General features: G+C 39.4%; 1 protein-coding gene across 4 annotated transcripts in view; it reads right to left on the bottom strand.

Annotated features, from left to right (window-relative positions):
* Window positions 1–25,469, bottom strand: part of ADGRB3 (adhesion G protein-coupled receptor B3) — a 688,563-nt gene that overhangs the window by 201,268 nt on the left and 461,826 nt on the right. The window lies entirely within an intron of this gene.

Raw genomic sequence — 25,469 nt, 5'->3', positions numbered from 1 at the left:
GGAGGTTGAGAGGTCAGCAAGGAAGCTGATGCAGTAATCTAAGCAGGATAGGATGAGTGATTGTACTGACTTTGTAGCTGATTCTTAATTATCCTCCCTTCTGATCCATTGTTCATGCATACATTTCCCCTGCCTGAAAGGCACAGGGAGCACCAACTAGACCTCGTGGAAAAAAGCATGGCCTCTGTGTCAGAGGACCTGGGTGGCAATTCTGCCCCTGCCACTTACCTGCTAAATGATCTTAGGCAATGCACAGTGTCTCTGACCCTCAGTTTCCTCATCTGTAAAATAAGAGATTAAATACCGATTCTCCTCATCCTCTAGACTGTGAGCCCCAAATAGGATGGGGACTCTGTGTGACCTGATTCTTTTGTATCTACCCCAATACTTTGTGCAAAGTGTTTAAAAAATACCACTGGAAAAATACTATTTCTTTTCAGCTTCTTAAAATTATGTCACTTCTAACCCTCAAAGGCCCCTTCAAAGGTCAACTCCTGAAGAAATTCTCCTCAGATTAATCTTTACTTCAGTCAGTCAATTGTGCTTACTTAATACTTACTATGTGCAGAGCAATGTACTAAGATCTTGGGAGATACAATACATCAGAGTTAGCAGACACATTCTCTGCCCAAATGAGCTTATCGTCTAGAGTTTACTTACACTTCAATTATCCAACTATTCTTGTCATTCCAACCATCAGTCTCCTCAGCACTGAAGCATTTACTTGTTTATTTGTGATTCATTTATTCATTTGTATTAATCACTTTTACTTCCACACTCTTAACTAGTGTACAATTGTCACTTTATCACTGCTTCCTTCAGTGTGAGCTGCCTAGAAGCAGGGATCACTTTTTACACTTATGTACACAATTCAGGCACCTAGCACAATGCCTTGCACACAGTAGGTTATGAATAAATGCTGATCAGTGATGGACGAGCCTTTCCATAGTCTGGCTCAGTTTATCAGGTCTGTATTCTCCTCTCAGCCCCTCTAAGATGTTCTCCATAAGGAAAGCAGCATAGGCATAATTGAAAGAGCTTAGTACCAGATGTCAGGGGACCTGGGTTCTAATCCTGGCTTGGCCACTTGCCTGCTATGTATCTTTGGGCAAAACGCTTAACCTCTCAGTTTCTTCATCTGTAAAATGACCCTTATATGGGATAGTGCATAAGTTTGATCTGAATATCTTTTAATTATCCACCTTTAGCACTGTGCTTGGCACAAAGTACTAAATACCAAAATTATTATAAAGATACTGGACTTCCACCTACTTCACTCCTGCTTACAGCCTGTCAGGACCTAGACACACATCTTCAACACCCATCTACAAATCCTACTGATGCTGCTCTCAAATGGAAACAATTATTCACCAATATCTATTAGCTATATCAAATATACAAAAGCTAAGCAGATTTACCATGAAGGAGCTCTTAAAGCAGAGTGAATTTGCTGTCATCAAATCCCCAACCTCACAAATGAGCTTAACTGTACTAGTCATGTAATGAGATTTGAAAACATTCAGTTCATTGTATTCAGTCATATTTATTGAGTGCTTACTGTGGGCAGAGCACTATATTTGGAGGTTGGGTGAGCACAATAACAACAACAATAAACAGACACATTACCTGCCAAAAATGAGCTGACAAACCACTGCTTTATGGTGACAACAAAGTGCAAGACTGACAACTAGAAACACCATATTTCCAAAGAAATCCCATCTGAAGCTTCCTAACAGACATTGATTGCTGGGACATTTTAGAAGCTGTCTTCACACAGGTATAGCAGTAATAAACTGGTGACTATCTAAGAAAAGACAAAGAAATCTAAATGCATCGACGTGAACAATGACAGATCAGAATCAGAAATACTAACTAAAAACATCTTAAATAATCCCCTAACATAGATATTCAACCATGAATGAATATTCATTCCCTACCTCTGGCCCTCCTAACCTTCTCTCCCTCAGGTTTCCCCACTGTGGTGTCATTTTTGCTATAAGATTTCTTTCATATCCTAGAATACTGGCCTTCCACCAGCTGAAACATAGTGTACAAATGATATTTGGTAGAATCAGGCAAGAAAATAAACAAAAAATTAAATCAAGGCATCCCAAAAGATGCATGTTTCCTTATTTGAATCAACAAAGAAGGAATATCCATGGCAACAAGTCTCATTAGCTGATGTAGGTTGAGTGGCACTCTAAAATTTGTACAAAAGAAGATTTTATCTGCAGCTAATTTTCCTAGTAGATTGTCAGGTGCTGGAGTGATATATCTGCAGAGAAATACCATGTTAGAACTTGGACACGGTCCTGGTCTTCAAGGAACTTACTGTAACAGGGATGAAATCTCACTATCAGCAGCAATGTGGTCTACTACAAAGGACAGCTTTATATATACAACTGGAGAAGAGACTGTACCTTTACTCTGGTTTGCTGCCTCCATGAATTTTCTAAATTACCAGAATGCAGCACAGTGGAGTGAATATTCCCAGTTTTCTGTTATTATAGCTTGAAAAGAATAATTCACCAACCTATGCAGACTCGATCACTCAGGACCTGATCCCGAATATGAGATCCAACCTCTTCCTTTCATAGGAGCAGGAAAGTCAGTTTGGGCCTTAATTAATAAGTCTGTACCCAAAATGCTTTTGAGTGAAGAGAACACTGTATTCTTCTTGCTCTTCATGTGAAACAGCTGCGGGTACATCATGCTGCACATAAATTCTCTGCGTCCTTCCCCAAACAGGTCACACTAGAAGATGGTTATAAATGGAGAAAAATACCAGGACCAAAGCTAGCTGACTTAAATACTTACATGACTCACAGCTAATTAGTTTAGTAGACAATTATTCTGGCGGAAGAATAACTGTTCTTTACTAGAATGCTTGATGAGAGAAACATATAGGCATCTGGATCACTAGCTTCCCATTATTCTGATAGAAAGAAGACAGCTTGGCCTTAGCTAAAACCCTCATTGATTATGTCTGAGGTTATCAAGCCTAATGAGGTACAGGAAAGCCTATCCACCTACCATAAAAAAGTGTTAAAAATATTACTAAGTGACATTTAATGAGCTCTATATTGGAATTTATAATAAAAAACTAAGGAATTGATATTTTGTTGAGGAATTGAATGTCATTTGCTGATACACAGCTTAGCAGAAATTGAGAATGTTATTGAACTGAGTTATATTTTTGTTAGGCAAAAATTCATTGCATAAAATGAATACAATTTGGGATGTGGGCGTGAACATTACAAAAGCACAGTTGTTTTATATACCTAATTTTGATAGCAGTAATACAAATCTACCCATTTCTGAGGTAAATTTCTCCACTAGTCAGACACTCCCATCCCTGACACAGATATTGTCCATGCACCATAGTTCTATTAACATTTAAATGAGTAGAGGGAATTTCCACTGATAGACAATAACAATAAGGAATGTCCAGCTGATAAGACTCTCAACTGGGGAGTCAATACAGCTGTTGGAGCAAGTCAATCTGGTCATTTCCCTTCTCACCTTTCTTTTCAGAATAGAGGGAAATAAAATGGACCTATCTTCAATCCATCAATGGGCCATTATACCAAAATGATGAAATCATAGGTCTATTGGAATTTGTTGCATTCTTTACACCATCAAGCCTCTCTCGCGTTAGATTGTCAACTGATCAAGGGTAGGGAACCAGCACTTTCTTTCAGTTGTATTATTCCAAGTTCTTAATATATTGCTATGCATTCAGTAGGCCTTCAATACCATTGGTTGTTGAATTAATTGAATTTTTGAGGCACAGAGTACAGAATAAAGAATGTTAAATTCAATGAAGAAAGCAGCAGCGTGGATGAGTGGACAGAGCCCAGGCTTGAGTCAGAGGTCATGGGTTGTAATCTAGGCTCCACCACTTGTCAGCTGTGTAACTTCAGGCAAGTCACTTTACTTCTCTGTGCCTCAGTTACCTCATCTTTAAAATGGGGATTAAGACTGTGAGCCTCATGTGGGACAACCTGATCACCTTGTATTCCCCCAGCACTTAGAACAGTGCTTTGCACATAGTAAGCGCTAAACAAATGCTATCATTATTAACTGAGGATGAAAATGTGGGAAGCAGGAAAGCTTTTCCTAAATGTAATTGGTTCCTAGTGCAACTATTAAAATGTCTTAAAATAATGATGATTATGCTATTTATTAAGTGCTTTCTATGTGCCAGGCACTGTACTAAATGCTGAGGTGGATACAAGCAAATTGGGTTGGACACAGTCCCTGTCCATTTAGAGCTCACAGTCTCAATCCCTATTTTACAGATGAGGTAACACACACAGAGAAGTGAAGTGCTTGCCTATGTTTACACAGCAGACAAGTGGTGAAGCCAATATTAGAACCCATTGAAGATCATTATGGAAATGCTCTATTGTATTTTAAATTTCATTTAAATGAAATATTGGCCACCTAACTTGCAACATACAAAAATATTATTAGAGCAAATTTTTATTTGTCAATCTCTAATAAAAAATACACCAGATTCACTCTATGTGTACAATTTACAATGAACTGGATTTATTCAAAATAGTCTAAACATTTTGGTGGTTTTTATATCTCTTCAATCAATTCCGAGCTAGATTAGTAGAACAAATGCATTGGTATGATTCAGTTCTGAATCCTCTATAATTGAAAAATATAAGCTTGAATATAAATTTTTCATGGTGAAATTACTTTCATTTATCTGATTAATTTTTTTTTCATATTTTCTATTTCAGTAAAATAATTAAGTAAACATTGGAATCTCATTCTTATAAATAGACTTCAAAATCTGAAGATATAAAAATGCCTGTGGAATAGAAAGAAAAAGAAAATGCCTTTCCTGTTACCAATCATATTTATTGAGTGCCTATTATGTATAGAGCACTGTACTATTTGCAAGGGAAAGTACAACAGAATTAGTAGACATGTTCCCTGACCATAATCAGAAAATAAAAATTACAAGAAACACCATTTTCCTATATAGATGACTTTTTAGTTAATTCTACAGGATTGAGCTGAGAAGCAGCATGCCCTAGTGGATAGAGCACTGGCTTGGGAGTCAGAAGGGCTGGGGTTCTAATACCAGCTCCACTATTTTGTTGGCTATGTGACCTTGGTCAAGTCACTTAACTTCTCCATGGTTCATTTACCTCATCCGTAAAATGGAAATAAGAATGTGAGCCCCATGTGGGACAGGGACTGTGTCCAACCTTCTTGCTTCTAAGTGCTTACCAAATATGATAAAAAAATTGTTTAATGGTGACAGAAAAAGATCTTTCTTTTCAAACCTCCTTTTGCTTATCTTTTCTTAAGATTCTCTTCTTATTCTGTAACAGTTGACTGTTTAAATATTCATGGAAAAAATAGATTTTAAAAAAAAAATTCCCAGCAAAAATGACATTTCTTTGACCTGGGTCTGAGGACAAAACAATTTATTGGGTCATAAAATGCCTGCTACAATAGCGCCTGCAGACTGTGGGAGTCACATTCTACTAGTCGCAGCATGTTGCAGCGTGGCTCAGTGGAAAGAGCCTGGGCTTTGGAGTCAGAGGTCATGGGTTTGACTCCCGGCTCTGCCACTTGTCAGCTGTGTGACTGTGGGCAAATCACTTAACTTCTCGGTGCCTCAGTTACCTCATTTGTAAAATGGGGATGAAGACTGTGAGCCCCATGTGGGACAACCTGATTACCCTGTATCTACCCCAGCGCTTAGAACAGTGCTCTGCACATAGTAAGCGCTTAACAAATACCAACATTATTATTACTAGTCTTATTTGAAAACATGACCTGGAAGCCTGACATGAGCACACCCAACCAAACACTGCACCCACTCCATCCAATTAGTTTCTTGTCTTTATTTTTTACCTCATATTTGCCTACCCACAAATTTTGGTTTCGGATGGACTTTTCCTTGAATCTTTTCTCCCTAATTAAGGCCCTCCTAATACCTTAGCATAAGAGAGGAGAAAGTAGTGTGAAGGGCAAAATTGAGGTGATTAAAGGTTTTCTGCAATAGAGAACATGGGGACGAGCTCTTGTTTCCCCCAAAAGAGACACAGGAGTTGCAGAAAATATTCAACAGTGTAATTTCTCAGCTAATGAGAGCAATCAACTTTTCTAACTGTAATTTCTTGGGATTCTCATTGATCTCTGCCTTTTGTCCCTCAAGTAAAATGAATGTTAGGGTTTATCAGGGCAGTAGTGGCTCTTCTACAGTGTCCCCATTCTGGGAAGCTGATATTATGGCTCTATTAGATTTGACCACAATGAGGCCAACTGTCCTAGGCTTTAGTGTACTATAGTGGGGTTGCCTTCTTGATTGCAGTCTGTGCCCTGGTGTTTCAGCTCACCAACTGAAGATAGAAAGGAACAGGAAGCCAGCACATCCCAAGGTCGAGGTCACTGACCCTGACTTTCCTCCAAGTCTTGGCCAGAGTTTCTGGGGTGGCTCTTGTTGCAGCTGAGTCAATTTCTCAGCAAAGAAAAAGGAGTAGCAGTGCCCCAGTTACCCTTCCTTTCTTCAGCACTGGCTGGAGAAAACTAGAGATTACCCCACTCCAAACTTCTGTGTCAGAATCATCAATGCAACCTTACATTCATGTAAGTCCAGAGGTGGTGTGGGTGAGAGGATGAGTGGGTTCAGCAGCAGGGACAGTGAGGGTGGGGTAGGAGGGAAGAGGAGGAAGAGGAAGGGAAAGAATGGGTGCTACAGGGAGCAGGATGATCCAGCTATGAAATACCAACAGCCAATCAACTTATTACTCCATTCCAGCTCCAGTGACCTTCTCTGTCTGGCCACTGCCCCACTTTTAATCAGCACGAGCTAGTAGAAAAAGCACAGCGTGGGAGTCAGGAGCCCTGAAATCTAATTCTGGCTCTGCCACTTGCCTGCTCTGTGACCTTGGGAAAGCCACGAAATTCCATAGGCGTCAGTTTCTTCATCTGCAAAAATGGGGAGGGGATTTAGTTCTCTTTCCCCTTTACACTGTGAGTCCTGTGTGGGACAGGGAATGCACCTGATCTGCCACAGTCTTTAGGATAGTGCTTGGCACATGATAAGCACTTAAACATCACAAATATTAATTTGTTAAATTAAAGCTTGAAGTTTCCACTGGGGTGAGGTAGGGTGAATGGGACAAACATGTATTGGTCTTCTACTGCAGCTTTTCAATTAGGGTAATAGAACCACATCAATTCTCCCTTTTTATTTCTTGATCCTTTCTTTTGCTGGGATAAGTGACTGTGATACTTCCAAATGGAGTAGATTCAAACAACTAAGCAAAACTTTGGCTGCAAGATGGACATTTTCATATCCTCTTGGCTTTTGAGGGGAGAGTTAGATTTGGATGGGAGGTCACGTACTTGGTTAAGTATATTTTCTATAGTTTTCTTTCAAATTCTTTTTCCTTATTCTCCCATTCCCTGTTATTTGGCTGTTTGTGGACTTTTTCTGGATCCTTAAGCAGGGCAGCCTAGAACAGAAAGCACAGACTTGGGAGTCAGAGGTCGTGTGTTCTAATCTTGACTCTACCTCTTATTAGCTGTGGGACTTTGGGCAAATATCTTAACTTCTCTGCACCTCAGTTAACTCATCTGTAAAATGGGGATTAATAATAACAGTGATGATATTTGTTAAGCGCTATGTGCCAAGCACTCTTCTCAGTGCTGAGGTAGACACAAGGTTATCAGGTTTCCCACATGGGGCTCACAGTCTTAATCGCGAAAATTGTCATCAAGTATTAATCCAGCAAGAGCACGGTCTTGGGAGTCAGAGGTCATGGGTTCTAATCCTGCCTCTGCCACTTGTCTGCTGTGTGACCTTGGGCAAGTCACAACTTCTCTGTGCCTCAGTAACCTCATCTGTAAAATGTGATTGAGACTGTGAGTCCAATGTGGGTCAACTTGATCACCTTGTATCCACCTCAGAGAACTGAGGGGAGTGAACTGAGTATAAGGGCATGGAAACATTGGTGGAAAAATGACAGCATAAGGGGAAGAGAGTGGAGAGAGAATGTGAAGCAAAGGAATCTAAGAAAATTAAAGGAATCACATTTCTTTATTTCAAAGTGGGAATCCCAATTTCATCTCTTTCCCACCCAATCCTCAAACAATAATTATAGCAATGACCACATATTTTCTCATATGTCTCAAAGCTCCATAGACTAATTTTTTTATTATTAGATATATATTTGGCTTAAGGATATAGTCAATTTAAACTCTCACCCTATGGGTTGTAAATAAAATTTGTTAAAACAATACCAGTTCTTTAAAAATGTAAGAAAAAATAATTTAACTAGAAAATTAGTAAGAAACCTACATCTACTGCATTTTCCCTTTATTCAAAATGCATACCATTTACCCCTATATTTTCAAAGTGGAATATTTTCGTGTTTCTAAATTGTTTTAGGGTTCAGAAGATCTGTAATATGGAAGTGGACCGTCAAATCAAGTGAAAGCAATATTACTTGGTAATATCAGAACAACTACTTAGAAGCGAGAATCATCTATAATAAAAAGTACTAGAATAATTTCAAATCATTGCATGCAATGCGGGGCAAGTTTATGGCACTGGAGTACTCATATGGTTTCCTTTTCTGATTTGAAAACTATCTATCTGAAATCATCAGCCAGGTTTTTTTTTTTTTTTAACTTCAGAAATTCACAATACATTGCTTGCTTCAGAAAGCAAGTGAAGACAAGGCATATCATTTTTCCAAGAAAATTCTATGTAACTAGCTAGCTAATTTATCAGTGAAAATACAGTGAGGCTAATTTTATATTGTAGCCAATTATTATTGGGCGAAGATTACAAGTGACCACATAAGAACAACTTAACTGCAATGATTATTTCAATATGTCCATAACACTACATTTACAGTGAGATGTGGGATTTATATTGAAATATGATTTGACATTTTGTTTATATATGTAAAATCCTGACTTCTAATTAAGAATTTAAAAATAAAAAAAATAAAATTGAGAATCTGGCTATGTGCTCTTTAGCTGTAGAGAATAACTCAAGGGTTTAAAGGGCTTTGCAAGCATTTTGGCTTGGAAGGTTAAGAATTTGGGTTTACAGCATACAACAATTTAAAGTTACTGGAGCACTTCACAAATTGGAATTTCAGTTTGAAAAAATGCAGGCCTCCTGAAAATCCGAAGCACTCCAATAATTTTAAATTACTTTCTACTTCGAAATATCAGAACCACAACTACTTAGAAGCGAGAATCATCTATAATAAAAAGTACTAGAATAATTTCAAATCATTGCATGCAATGCAGGGCAAGTTTATGGCACTGGATTACTCATATGGTTTCCTTTTCTGATTTGAAAACTATCTGAAATCATCAGCCAGGTTTTTTGGTTTTTTTTAACTTCATAAATTCACAATACATTGAAATGATTTCAAATTTTACCAAAAATATAAGTGCTTCAAGTGTGCTAAAGAAATATGTATATTGACATGAAGAATCTCCTACCATGTATGAAGACATGTCTGGCCTACAAATTTTTCCTAGGCATTAAATGGAGAAATTTTTTTAAAAAGTCAAATGTAATGCTGAAGTCCCAATGTGAAATGCAAACTGCATAGATGAGATTTCATCCTGGAAAGCAGATCTACTCCCAAGAGTGTTGTTTTGCATTTTTTGCATTATAGATTTTATACAGATTATTTTATATCTACCCCAGTGCTTAGTACAATGCTTGGCATATAGTAAACTCTTAATGAATCAATCATATTTACTGAGCACTTACTGTGTACACAGCACTGAACTAAGCACTTGGGAGAGTTCAGTATATTAATGAGTAACCACTATTAATTTGTTTCTCATATGGGCTCTATGTTAGCTCCTCTTTGGATTCTTCTAAGGAACATTTTTTCTATACGTCCTGTGTTCAGACTATACTGCACCTAAGGATCACTGCAATAGAGATCAATTAATCCAGAAAACATTGACTCTCAACTTCAATTTTGAATTCCTTACTAAAGATCCCCTTCTCCACTCACATAATAATAACAATAATAATAATAATGGTATTTGTTAAGTGCTTACTGTGTGCCAGGCACTATACTAAGCACTGGGGTAGATATAAACACATTGAGTTGGACACAGTCCCTGTCTGCCCTAGGGCTCACAGTCTCAATCCCCATTTTACATATAAGGTAACTGATGCTCAGAGAAGTGAAGTCACTTGACCAAGATCACCCAGGCAGAGCCAGGAGTAGAACCTGCTTAGTACAGTGCTCTCCACACAGTAAGCACTCAATAAATATGATTGAATGACCTACTGACTCCCAGGCCCATGCTCTATCCACTATGCCACGATACTTCGCTATATTTGTAGAGGTGCTTTGGAATTTCCTTATTCATTTATTTTTCAGCCACATCCATCCTTAATAGTTCTTTAGCATATTTATTAACTCTACCTCCCTTTAGTTAGTTCTATCTGTCCTTATTCTAATTTTTGGCTGGAGTGTTTCATTAATTTATAATGCTTTAAAAAGACAACACGAGCCTCATGGCCCAATAGAAAGAGTATATAGGATTGCAAGTCAGGAGACCTGGGCTTTAGTAACCCCAGTTCTATCTCTGGCTTGCTGTGCGATCTTAGGAAGGTCATTTCACCCTATAAGTCTCAGTTAAATAATCTGTAAAATGGGGATAATCAGTTCTCCACCCACCACTTTGCCTGTGAGCCCTATATACTGGTTTATTGTCTTATATCTACCCCCAACAGTTACCATGATCTTGCCATATAGGAAATGTTTATTACTTTTCATAACAGTATTTATTAAATAAAAAAACTCTCTTCGTACTTTATTGACCTGATGACAATGTGTAGTCACATTGAACCAATTGAACCAATGACAATGACCATGAGTGGCCATTTTTTTCAATCTAAACTGAGCCCAAGTAGCTTAATTAAGGTAGAAGAACACCATATAAGCCACAGTTTTGATCTTTTAATCATTAGACAAGGATTGATGATACAGAGGAGAAAAGAGGTTTCATTAACACAAGTCAAAAAAGAAGCTGCAATCTATGGAGATCCTTTCACTTACCACTAAATTATTTGAGTGGCATCCTGACAAGGGCAAGTCCAAACCTATGTTTTAACTACTATCCTCACCATTTGCTAAGGAAATAGGTGCTCAGTGAAGAAGAAAACACATAATGATTGAAAAATCACCTCTCTTCCATATACAATCACTAGGATAATTTCTATGGGTTCATTAGTACTATGCCATCACTCAAAACATTAAAAGATTTTTACTCCAACTTTAATCTAATTCAAGTCATTTAAATTGCAAAAAAAATACATTTTCTAGTTGTCAACTTGTGACACTGGGGAGAGAGCTATTCTGTGCTTGCCTGCAGATAGAGAGGCTGAATTAGGCCAGATGAGTGAAAGATTGCAGTATATGTGCATGCTCCTTCCCATCTCAGCTTTGGTTGTTTGTTAGTAGAAGTCAAAGCATTTATTGAGCAGCCCACAGTCTACTGCACTATACTAAATACTTGGGAAGCACAACAGAGGCACAAAATGCATTGCTTTTCCACAGGAAAGTTACTAAGGACACATTGGTGTCTATCCGGGCTCCGAGAAGCATCTAGAATCTAGGGGAAGTGTTGGTGTAGCAGGGCTGAGCTCCTGAGGAAGACTTGAGAGGGGGCCATAAGAGCCAGTCTCTGCTAGTGAAGGTGAATTCACACTGAGAGGGCTCCAGGAGTACATTCATTCATTCAATCATATTTATTGACTGCTTACTGTGTGCAGAGCACTGTACTAAGCCTTTGGAACATACAAGTCAGCAACAAATAGAGACAATTCCTACCCAACAATGGGCTCATAGTCTAGAAGTCTACAAGTTGCTACTCCATCGTAATCCACCTCAAACTCTCAGCATTTTAAATACTGTGGATGACCCCTTCTACAGGAAATCCTATCTAATCTTGGCTCCAATGACCATGTCCTCTCCTGGTTCCTCTCTTTCTGACTGCTCCTTCTCAATCTCTTTCAGTCTTTTGCTCTCCCTTCCACCCTTTAACTGCAGGAGTGTCTCAGGTTTCTGATCTGAATTCCTTCCTATCCTCCATCTACACCCACACCTTGGAGAACTCATTTCCTCCCATAGCTTCAACTACCATTTCAGTGCAAATGAATCCTAAATCTATCTTTTCAATCTTGACCTCTCTTTGCAGTCTCACATTTCCTCCTGCTTCCGTAACATCTTTACCTGGATGTAGTTTAGTGGATAGAGCATGAGGCTGGGAGTCATGGGTTCTAATCCCAGCTCTGCCACATGTCTGATGTGGGGCCTTGGGCAAATCACTTCACTTCTCTGTGCCTCAGTTACCTCATCTGTAAAATGGGAATTAAGAATGTGAGCCCTTTGAGGGACAGGGACTGTGTCCACCTTAACTTGCACCTACCACAACGCTTAGAATAGTGCTTAGCACATAGTAAGCACTTAACAAATACCAATTATTATTATTTCCTGCTAACACCTTAAACTTAACATATCCAAAACAGAACTCTTCATATTTCCACCCAAACCCTGTCCTATGCCTGACTTTCCTATCACTGTTGAAACCACCAGCCCCCTCGTACACTTGGCATTATCATCAATTCCACTCTCTTATTCAATCCATGTATTCATTCTATCACCAAATCCTCTAAGTTCTACCTTCACAACATCTCTTTTGAACCACTACCACAATGATCCAAGCACTCATTTCCCACCTTGATTGCTCAATCAACCTCCTCACTGACCTCTCTCCTCCTTCCCTCCTTTCTCCAATACATACTTCAATCTGATGGGTGAATCATTCTTCTGAAAAATCATTCATTCCATATCTGTCCACTTTGCAAAAATCTCCAATGGTTGCCCATCCACCTCCATATGAAATAGAAAGCCCTTACCATTATTGGCTTTAAAACACTCAATCAGCTCTCTCCCTCCTATGGTACTTTGCTGATTTCTTACTACAATTCAAACTTCACACTCCATTCCTCTAGCACAAACGTTCACTCTGTACCTCAATCTCATTTATCCCATCATCAGTCCTTTGCCTAGGTCGTCCCTTGGGCCTGGAACTCCCATCCCTTCACATCCTACAGATCACCTTTTTCCCCACCTTCAAAACCCATAGGAAATCACATCCTCAAGAGGCCTTTCCAAACTAAGCCCTTAATTTTTCCTATCTGCCCTTCCCTCTGTTTCAACCATCAACTTGACTCTATACCCTTTAAGCTCCTTGATACTCACTCCAACCCCACAGAACTTACCTAACTATTCTTATATTCTATTTCCTTTATCCCTAATCTATTTTAATATCTGTTTCTCCCTGCAGATGATGAACTCCTTGTTGGCAGAGATCACTTCTACCAACTCTGTTGAATTATACTTTCATTCATTCATTCAATCGTATTTATTGAGTGATATGTGCAGAGCATTGTAATAAGCCCTTGGAAGAGTATAATGCAACAATAAACAGTCGCATTCCCTGCCCATAACGAGCTTTTCCAAGTGCTTTGTGCAGTGGTCTGAACACTGTAGGCCTTCAATAAATGTCACTGATTATCACATTCTGCCTTGGCTACTGCATTAGCCTCTTTTCTGATCTCTCTGCGTCTCTATTACGGTCCTTACTTTACCCTGTTAGCCAGATCATTTTTCTAAAAAAAATTGTTCACTTCATGTCTCCCCACCACATCCTTATCAAACTCCTTACCATTAGTTTTAAAGCATTAAAATTAGATGTCCTATTTTACCTCATTGATCTAGTACATCCCAATCTGCATGTTTTGTTCTGCTAACACCAACCTATTGACTGTACCTCAATCTTATCAATTCCCTGACAAATCAAAGCTTAATACAGTGCCCTGCTCACAGCAAATGCTCAATAAATATCACTGATTAATTGAATGACCCCTTACACACATTTGCCCTCTGCCTGAAACACCTTTGTGTCTACAACTCGGTCATATTGTACTCTTCCAAGTGCTTAGTACAGTGCTCTGTTTACAGTAAGCATTCAATAAATACATTTGATTGATAGAACATTTATTATTCAAAACTGGGCTCAGTCTTGGAGCACTGTCTTAATCTGACAAATCAGTTGCAAATTTATCTTGTAAAATTAGTTTACTAGCTTGTATTTTATCAGTTTATTTTACTGTTTACTTCTAAAGGACACTTTCCCTGTTGTGGGTGCAACGATGACAGTCTAGGGGAGGAGAGCAAGTACCTTATCTCCATTTTTACAGAAGACGAAACCAATGCAGTGAAGCTAAAATAATTGCCCAAGGTCTCAAACTGAACTCATCTTCTCTGTCATATCCTCTCTACCTAATTTCCCGAGCACAGTTTATAAAACCATATAAGGTAATCAGGTTGTCCCATGTGAGGATCACAGTATTAATCCCCATTTTACAGATGAGGGAACTGAGGAAGAGAGAAGTTAAGTGACTTGCCTAAGATCACCTAGGAGACACATGGAAGAGCCAGGATTAGAATCCACAACCTCTGACCCTCAAGCCTGTGCCCCTTCACTAAACTATGATGCTTCTCTAATCATAGTCAATCTAATCTATTGAGCACTTACTGTATGCAGAGCACTGTACTAAGAGCTTGGGAGAGTATAATATAACAGACACATTTCCTGCCCATAGCGAGCTTATAGTCTAGAAGGAGACATACATTAACAAAAATAAATAAAATTACGGAAATGTACATAAGTTCTCTGGGGATGGGAGGAGGGATGAATAAAGGGAGAAAGACAAGGCAGTGTAGAAGGAATGGGAGAAGAGGAAAGCATGGCTTAGACAGGGTAGGCCTCTAGTTGGAGATGGGCCTTCAATAAGGACCTTGATAAGCACCCCAACCCCACAGTACTTATATAAATATTCTTATACTCTATTATTTCCAATTTCTCTCTCGATTTTAATGTCTGTCTCCCCTTATAGACTGTGAATTCCTCTTGGGCAGTAATCGTTTCTACTCATGCTGTTTCCTCAACTACTCCCTACCCACTCTTGTCGATCATCCCCTTCTCCTAAAAACATTATCCAACCTTGGCTTCATGGACTCTGTTCTCTCCTGATTCTCCTCTTTTCTCTCTGGCTGTTTATTCTCAGTCTTCTTTGTGGGATCCTTTTCCCCCTCCCATCGCTGAACTCTAGGGGTTCCTCAAGAGTCAGTTCTTGGTCCCCTTCTATTATCTACATATACTCACTTGCTTGGTGAACTCATTCACTCCCTTGGCTTCAACTATCATCTCTACACGGGTGATTCCCAAATCTATGTCTTCTCCCTTGTTGTCTCTCCCTCTTTCCAGGATCACATCTCTTCCTGCCTTCAGGACATCTCCACTTGGATGTACTCCCACCACCTAAAACTCAATATGTCCAAGAATGAACTCTTCTTCTTCCCTCCCAAACCCTATCCTCTCCCTGACTTCCCTGTCATTGTGGACGGCACTACCATCCTTCCTGTCTCATAAGCCTGCAACCTTGGTGTCATCCTTGACTCTGCTCTCTCATTCATCCCACATATCCAATCCATCACTAAAACCTGCCAGTCTCAACTTCACAATATTGCCAAGATCCACCCTTTCCTCTCCATCCAAACTGCTACCACTTTAGTACAACGACTCATCCTATCCCAACTGGATTACAACATTAGCATTATGATCTCCCAACCTCCTGTCTCTCCCTGCTTCAGTCTATATTTCACTCTGCTGCCTTGATTATCTTCCTACAGAAATGTTTGGGACATGTCACCCATCTCCTCAAAAATCTCCAGTGGTTGCCTATCAATTATACAGCAAAAACTCTTCACTATTGACTTCAAAGCTCTCCATCAACTTGCCCCTTCCTTCTTCACCTCCCTTCTCTCCTACATCCCAGCCCACACACTCCACTCTTCTGGTGCTAACCTTCTCTCTGTGCCTTGTTCTTGCCTGTCCCACTGTCAAACCCTGGCCCACATCCTATTTCCGGCCTGGAATGGCCTCCCTCCTCAAATCTGCCAAACAATCACACTTCTCTCCTTCAAAGGCTTAGTGGAGGCTCACCTCCTCCAGGAGCCCTTCTCAGACTAAGCCTCTCTTGTCCTCAGCTTTCCCTTTCCATTGCCCCAACTCACTCCCTTTGCTCTACCCACCTTTCCATGGCTTAGTGGAAAGAGCACGGGCTTGGGAGTCACAGGTTGTGGGTTCTAATCCCAGCTCTGCCACTTAGCTGTGTGACTTTGGGCAAGTCACTTAACTTCTCTGTGCCTCAGTTACCTTATCTGTAAAGTGGGGATTAAGATTGTGAGCCCCAAGTGGGACAACCTGATTACCTTATATCTACCCCAGAGTTTAGAGCAGTGCTTGGCATATAGTGTTTAACAAAAACCATTATTATTTATATTAATGATATATATATATATATATATAATTCTATTAAATTTATATTGATGCTATTATTGATGCCTGTTCATTTGTTTTAATGTCTGTCTCCCCTCTTTTAGACTGTGAGCCTGTTGTGGGCAGGGATTGTCTCTCTGTTACTGAATTGTTCTTTCCAAGTGCTTAGTACAGTACTCTGCACACAGTAAGTGCTCAATAAATACAAGTGAATGAATACTTCCTCTTTTTTAATGCCTACATTCAAATTGTTAGATTTCTGACCACTGACTTTAAAGCACTCACTCTTAGCACCCACTCTTCAGCACTTCTGTGTTTCCTAAGTACTTGTGTATCTATATGTGCCAATATCTCTACTCCCACCCCAGCCAGCCCACAGCACTTATGTACTTATCCATAATCTTTCTATTTATATGAATGTCTCTCTCCTCCTCTAGATTGTAAGCTATGTTCAAGAAATGTATCTGTTATACTGTGTTGAACTTTCCCAAGCAACTTAGTAATAATAATAATAATGTTGGTATTTGTTAAGTGCTTACTATGTGCAGAGCACTGTTCTAAGCGCTGGGGGAGATACAGGGTAATCAGGTTGTCCCATGTGAGGCTCACAGTTAATCCCCATTTTACAGATGAGGTAACTGAGGCACAGAGAAGTGAAGTGACTTGCCCACAGTCACCCAGATGACAAACGGCAGAGCTGGGAGTAGAACCCATGACCCCTGACTCCGAAGCCCAGGCTCTTTCCACTGAGCCACGCTGCTTCCCATGAAGCACAGTACCTTGCACACAGTAAATACTCAATAAATATGATCAATCCTCAAAACCCTCCACAGTTCCTCTGTTTCTTTTGCTCTAAATAAAAATTCCTCATAATTAGCTTCAAGGCACAATTTGGTCCCACCACACCTATCAATCTATCAATGGTATAAGAAAATGTGAAATCTCTTGTGATATCCCTGGGAAGGAGAGAGAATTGAAGAAGGCAGGAGGTGGGAAGGGGTGAAGAGGAGCAGGAGAGATTTTATGGTGTCATTCATGATGGTTTAAGTTTTATAAGTGAAAAAGTTGCAAGGTCATTAGGGACAAGAGGTGGAGGAAGTATAATGGAGGGGTACAGGGCAATTGAGCAAGGAGTTAATCTGAAGTGGTCATGTGGGCAAAGGGTATGAGAGTCAATAAGGATAGGTAAGTATCTTGCTGGGCAGAGGAGAAGGTAGAAATAAAGCAGGTGATGATGAGTTTGACATGGTGGAGGTTGGCCTGATGTTTGGACTTCTAATTTCAATGCTCCACAGCTGAAGGACAAAGATGCAGGAAGCATAACATGAAGGTCCTATGGATTGGTGGATTAGTGGTATGAGATTGGAGACAAAGGGGTGTGAGGGAAGTGAACTCAGTAAAGAGGTCATGGATTTTTGTGTCAAGAAGATAGGCTGAGTATGGAGACCAAATATTGCCAATTAGGGAATTGAGAAATCAGAGGTTTCTGTGTGGGAAAAAGCCAGTTTTATTGGGAGAGGGAAAGTATGCATGTGTGCAGAGCACTTGGGAGAGTACCACATAATGGATGCATTACCTGCCCACAACGAATTTACAATCCAAAGGGTGAAACAGACATTAATATAAATTAAAGACATGTACTGTGGAGCTGGGAGGGGAGATTAGCAGTTGCAGCTTAATACACTATTAACTGCAATTAAACTATCTCTCTCTTCACAAATTGCTACTCCACCCATTATCTTCACTGCTCCCAAGTCAGACTTCTAGCTGACCTTGCTTTCAATTTACCCTCTTCCACCTCTTCATTTATTCTTTTCCCCTGGTTTGAAACTTCCTCCCCATAACAGACAGACCACAGGTCTCCACACATTCTACTCCATTCAGAAAATTTTACCTCTTCCAAGAAATTTTTCCTGATTTCTTTTCCAACACCCAGAGCTATATCATTCCTTTTACCATCTCTAGCACTTATCTTTCACTCATGAAAAACCTTCAATGGCTATCCGTCATAGGGTGGGGATTGTCTCTATCTGTTGCCCAACTGTACATTCCAAGCGCTTAATACAGTGCTCTACACATAGTAAGCGCTGAATAAATACTATTGAATGAATGAATGAACTCATTCACTTTCACACTACAGCCCTCTCACAATCTTAATTCCTCTCAAGCATTGCAGTTTGTCATCCCACCTATGATGTCTTGCTCATATCCTTCCTTCTGCATATTTACCACACCACAGCTCCCTTAACACCCTACCCCTGACACCTTCCAAGTCTTTCTGAAATCCCACCTTTTCTAGGAGGCTCTTCCCAATTAATTTTTCTTCTTAGATTCTATTCTCCCATCACTTCAGAATTTTTGCACCAACTCCTCACTATTTTGCTCTCTCTTCTACCTGAAGAACTTCTGTACATATCAACTTAGATCTTTTATTTGAGATCTTATCCACATATTTGTTTTATTTGATTTTTCTTCCTATCTGAAATTTATTTTTGTATCTGTCTCCCCGATCGATTGTAAGTTCCTTAAGTGAATTCTAACTCTGTTGCATTCTTGCAAGTGCTTATAGTACACAGTAGATGATAAAATACTATTGATTAGTTCATACAGTGAAGTATTTAAAAATATTATTTAGGAAAGAAAATATATTTTCAGATATTTTATTGTCTGAAAATAAGCTAGATAGCAATAAGAGATTTTTCTTTTTAATTAGAAATGTATATTTTAAAGTGTTTTAAATTGGATATGTCTTAAGGTTAGGCAGCATGGCCCATTGGAAAGCTGATGGTCTATAGAGATAGGAGACCAACTCTGCCTGGGTTCTTACTCCAACTCTGCCACTGACCTGCCTTGTGACTTTTGGCATTCACTTAACTGATGGTCCTCACCTGTAGAATGGGGGACAAAAATACCTTTTTGCCTGCATCTTAAACTATGAGCGTAAGGGAGTTCATGCCATCTTGTAGGTACCCCAGAGTTTAGCAGAGTCCTTGGTACATAATATGCATGAATTATGCCACAACTAAACAGAATTGAATGTTTCTCTGCATGAGTTAAATGGAAATGTATATCTCAGCTCTCTGCTTAAATTGTTACACAGAAATGTTTGGTGACATACACCTTGACATGGTACATCATCGGTGCTTTTGTTCACTTGGAACTAATTTATATGAGCAACAACTTCCTCGCTAAATGATCATTTACAAGGCTAAACTGAAGTCACGCTTCCTGTGTTTCTGACTAATTTCTAATGAAAGTGTTTGGCTTCACTTTGAGTAGCATTTTAGCTTCATGAATTGTATTTGCTTTCTGCCTGGCATAAATCATTTGCCACAGATTCAGAGTAAAAGCAGACAAATGGATTGGGATAAATAAAGACAAACAGCAGAGATAAAAGGAAGCATATCCAACTTGTTTTATGACACAAATTCCTTCTTCCTTAGGCTAGAATAGCTGGCAGACAACTCTGTGGAAAATCCATCTTGGACCAAGTATGACCTAAAGCTGCTTTATGTTGAAGAGAATGATAATGAGGACACTTTTTCTTCTCTGTTTGTAAGATGATTAGGAGAATTGGGTACAGATGGAGCCAAATACCAGCCTAATTCAGTAACCAGGAGTTGAGATAAGACAGGAGACAAATGAATTGACTTCACTTGAAGTAAGTGGGTGGAGTAGCCCAAGTCCACATTTGAAAAGCTGAAATGTCTTCTGGTGCTTTAGAAAAATAAAATGAAAACTTGCCATTTGATGGATTCCTTCAAAGTCAGTAATGATGTAAGAAACTTAGAAGTTTCTTGTCAACCCCTTAGACAACCCCTCTTTCAAAGAAATGTTTTATTACACAGTCATAAGCATTTCAAATATCTTCAAATTTAGGGTCCATTATTTTTCAAGTGAAATTATTCTATTCCTGAAGTATCTATCTATAGATAGACACTATCTATCTATACCTCTACACTATACTTCGGATGAGTATCATCTGAAACTCAGTTAAACTCCTCCTCTTTCTGTTGTGAATTCACAACTTTAGTTTATTACTGACCATTCAATGAAGTTTATCAAGGTTATGACAGAGGTGTACAGAATGTTCAAAAAGGTTGCTTCTACGAACTTAGACCATCCTAAATGACACATCTCCTGTTGGTAACAATGGAACGCTACTATATAAGAGAGAAAACTCAAGGAGAAAGTGTGAAAACAGTGTGAATGGAAATGGATCCTTCCATAGAGAAGCAGCGTGGCTCAGTGGAAAGAGCCTGGGCTTCGGAGTCAGAGGTCATGGGTTCAATTCCCGGCTCTGCCACTTGTCAGCTGTGTGACTGTGGGCAAGTCACTTAACTTCTCTGTGCCTCAGTTACCTCATCTGTAAAATGGGGATTAAGACTGTGAGCCCCACGTGGGACATCCTGATTACCCTGTATCTCCCCCAGCGCTTAGAACAGTGCTCTGCGCAAAGTAAGTACTTAACAAATGCCAACATTATTATTATTACCCCAGCGCTTAGAACAGTGCTCTGCACATAGTAAGCGCCTAACAAATACCAACATTATTATTTTGCACTCTCTCATATTGACCTAGAATGATTGAAAGAATCTACAAAATTTAAGAAACCTACGTTTAGGCTTGGGTGAAAGCAACTCTGCCCAAGGTCCAAACAAAGAGAAACAATTAACTTTTTTAAAAAGTTGTAACAAAGTTACACTCTCACAAGCAGCCACAGTCTCTGTCTAAAGACATTTTTATGAAACAAAATTGAGCTGGGTGGGCATATTAACATATAAGACAATGAACCACAAATCACAGATAAACAAGAGTCAAAATCATAGAAAATCACATCAGTGAATCCATAATTTCATTCTATGAAAGGTTTGGTGTTCATAATACTTTTCTGGTCATTGTGAAACCTAGAGCCAATAACAAAATTAGTTTGATAGGAGAAAATTATCTCCTTCCAGAAGGATGACTTACGTGGGACATAAGGTAAACGAGGAACTGAAAGTATGGTATTAAAAATATTGAAGGATCATGGAGAAATTCAGCTTTTGGAAAAATATTACATAGACTGGATTTGGCAAAGTCAAATCATCCATAAATTTCTAAGTTCCAAACTGAATAACTTAGGCATGCTTATTGCAAAACTGACTATGGCCTTCAACCTTCAGATGAGATGGAATACAGAAGTTGTAGTGGATACTCAAATGGAAATTATCTAAAAAATATAGTGTTCAGTCTTCTAAAAGGCTCATTGCATTGTTATGCATTATCTTACTCTTTTTTTGTTGCTGAAGATCGGTAAGAATGTTCTCTTGTATGCATGTACCCAAGGAAAATGAAGTTCCAAAGAACTGAAGCATTCATAATTGTAAGCATTTTTCAATAGAAATATTCAATAAATTCTATTTAATGAAGCAACATATGGAAGAGGTTTATGAGAAGGCAAAATAATTTTTGCTCCCATGGTCTTGGTGTAATTTCACAATTCTGGAGATTTTCTTGAAATGGCAATGTAAGTGTCAGTCCTCTTATTGATAAAGACTAGACACAAATTGGCCACCTTGTCTTTTCTATTTACACATAAAAAATTTTAAAATTTTTTTTAGCAGAATATAACTTTCAATTAAGCAATTGCTTGAATGCATTTTTAAGGATTTATGATATTGGTCATTTCTTTGTTCTCAATTTGCTTTTGTTAATTTTTAACCTAAACAGCATCTATAGTTTCTAGATTGCTAATTTCCACATATACATTCAAATTATTAGCTGCAATGAAGTGGTGTAAAGGCCAGGGGTTGTGAATACTGAGTGTGATGGTTCTTGAAGTGATTTGTAGTTTGGATATCATTGTTAATGAATTTGGCAGAAGTTGCTCCATTCTGTCCATTCTAATCCATCTCTCCCCATTCCTGAAAATTTCTTGGTCCTCTTAATAGTTGTAGTAACAGTATCAGGCACCACTTGATGTGGTGACACATTCCCAACCCACCCAGAGGTAAACATAAAAATATCTACATCACTTTCAAAGCAAATGGGTGGAACAGGCAAATACAAGAGTGGCAAGGAAGAATAAAATAAGTTCATAAGTACTAGATTTGGCTGAAGGAATGAAATGGTTCAGGGTGCTGGGAATGAATCAGGCAGAGCTTGATGGAGATGGTGGGAGGGATTTGAACAGGTGGAGAGCTATGGTTTGTCTGATGAAGGGATGGAGGGAGTTCCAAAGGAAGTGAATGGAATGAGCAAGGGGAGGACTGTGTTATATTGTAGTCTCCCAAGTGTTTAGTACAGTTTTCTGCACAAAGTAAGTGTTCAATAAATATGATTGATTGAATACAGAAGAGTCCAGCGATAGCTAGAAAGGTTGGCTTGGGAAAAATGAAGAAAGTTAGTTGGGAAAGAGTAGGTGAAGAGATCCCTTTAGTAAATTGGGGCCAGATGATGGAGACCTTGTACGCTGATTGTGAAGAGATTTTCATTTGATTCAAAAGAGACCCAAGGAGTCAGCGGAGGGTTTCAAGGAGAGAAGCGTGGGCTAAGCCATGCCTCAGGAAGGTGAATAGAGCTCATTCTCCATTTCACTTTCCCCATTCTTCCTCCTCAAACTGTGAGGCCCTGGGGAACAGAGACTGTGTCTGACCTAAAAATAATTATAGAATTTGTTAAGCACTTACTCTGAGCCAAGCATCATTCTAAGTTATGATAGATACAAGATAATCAGGTGAGACACAGTTCCTGTTCCACATAGAGTTCACGGTCTTCACAGTGGGAGGATTAAATCCCCCATTTTACGGATGAGGCAACTGAAGCACAGAGAAGTTAAGTGATTTGCCCAGGGACACATAGCAGACAAGTGGTGGAGCTGGGATTAGAACTCAGATACCCTTAAAACTCAGGCCTGAGCTCTTGCCAAAGGTCAGGTTGTTTATTAATCTGATCTGATTAACTCGTACCTACATCAGTGATTAGAACAGTGTTTACAACATATTAAGTGGTAACAAATTCCATCATTATTATCCTCTCACCTCCTCTCATTTTTAATATCTAGGGTTAGGGTCGGGGAGCAGAAGGCGATGGTCTGTTGGTCCCAGCTAACTTCAGTCAAGACAGCAGTGAGATTTATGGCCATGGAGTTAGTGGTGAAGGAGGGGGAAGGCAGGAAGTACAAGGTATGAGGCATAACTCCCTTTCACGGCATTCAACAGTAGCTACTCATTCTTTAGTTAGGGCAGTAACTACACATGGATCACCAAAAGAAGGTCTGAGGCTGGCCACAGAGAAGGAGGTGTAGTTCATGAGACAGGGTTTTTCCCTGCTTTTTAGGGCTGGCAGTGACAGCTGAACATTGGGAACATTAGGAGAGAAGGTGGGGTGGACTATCAGATATCTCGACAGAAACAGGGTCTAGTACATAGCCTTCTCCTAATAGGTCACTAGTGTGGTATCTATCTTACCTTCTAACTTTTTAGGGCAGTTATAGCTTTGCTATAATTATTTATTATTATTAGTGATATTACTACTAAAAATAATTGTGGTATTCATCAAGCACTATAATACTGGGGTAGAAACAAGATAATCAGGTTAGACCCAGCCCATGTCCCATATGGGGCTCACAGTCTTAAACCACATTCTAAAGATGAGGAAACTGAGGCACAGATAAGTTAAGTGATTGCCCAAAGTCACACAGCAGAGAAATAACAAGCCAGGATTAGAAACCAGGTTCTCTGACTCCCAGGCCCATGCTCTTTCCTCTAGGCCATACTGCTTGGCACTCTTACCTGGGTTTGTGGTCCAGAGGAGTGATTCTTAAAAAGTGAAATTTGGTGCACCAGTCTGTTGGAATTGGAAGAGGTTATCTGCAGGAGATCTATTTACTCATGTCCCAACTTTCACCATTGATTCTGGCTCCCATCCAAAGAATATCATTACCTTTGTGACCCCCTCTAGCTTGGGAAGAGCCAAGAAGGAGAGAGGAAGGGAAAGAGAAAACCTTGATGGCAATTGCCAACCTCGGGAATTCCAATTACAATCCCTTGAAAGGCCAAAGCTATCAAGTTGCTATTGTCCCTGTTTTCTTGGAGCAGAGGGTGGTCTTTTGCTTATATTCTGCTTATTCAGCTATTCCAGAACACGCAACTTCTGAGTTCTTGAGAAGAGTTAGGAATAAGAAAATAATATAGTGGTGGTATCATGCAATTGACCAGAATAAAAGTGGTATTAACCTCAAAGGGAATGGCTAACAGTGCTGAAAAAGTGAAGAGGATAGATGGAAGTCAGTAGGTGTGGGATCCCGGGATTAAAAGCCTGGAGAGTATGAGAGTTTGGTGATACTTTCCTATTAATATGTTAAGAATTCATTTTTTCCTATTGGCCTACTTTTGTTTTTAAAATGAATAAAAATACTATTATATAGTCAAGTGTATTCTTTTCCTACAGGCCTGCAAGCAGGAAACTGTAACAGCAGAAGGGACATGGTACCATTTGTACTAGCTCTTTTCTCCCCAAGAAACAGTTCCAAGCTGTTTATACTCAGAAGAGGGTAAAAAACAGCGTTCTTTAGTGCATGTCTTCAGTTAAGATGAAATCTTTCCAAAGTCTTACTCGGATAAACGCTTGGAACAGCCAAGGAAATTTTTAAAAATACCTCAATTAGAGTATCGTCATTTCTTGCCAAAGAAGATGAAATCTCAGTGAGAAGAAACATGATTCATATGAGACAATCTTATCAAGGCAGTGCTCTGGTGGGTCAGATTTCAGGCCCCTTGCTTATTCCCATCTGCACTACCAGGGCAGAAAGAGGAGGAAAGACCATGTAGGAGCTGTGGTAGGGATGGAGGGCACTGCTTGTTTTCTGCATGCCCATGGGGAGCAAACCCAAGTGACATCACTCCCAGAGCAGACACATATCTTCATATTTACCTGGCTTCCAACTGACACTGCTAGACACATGCCTGGACTTGGATGGCTTAGGCCTCGAACACACATGGATGGCAACCCATTGCCCGCGGCATCATCTTCCAATACATGCGTGGTCA

Source organism: Ornithorhynchus anatinus, chromosome 1 (assembly GCF_004115215.2).
Source record: "Ornithorhynchus anatinus isolate Pmale09 chromosome 1, mOrnAna1.pri.v4, whole genome shotgun sequence".
Taxonomy (NCBI): Eukaryota; Metazoa; Chordata; class Mammalia; order Monotremata; family Ornithorhynchidae; genus Ornithorhynchus; species Ornithorhynchus anatinus.
This window is presented reverse-complemented; position numbering and strand designations above follow the sequence as displayed.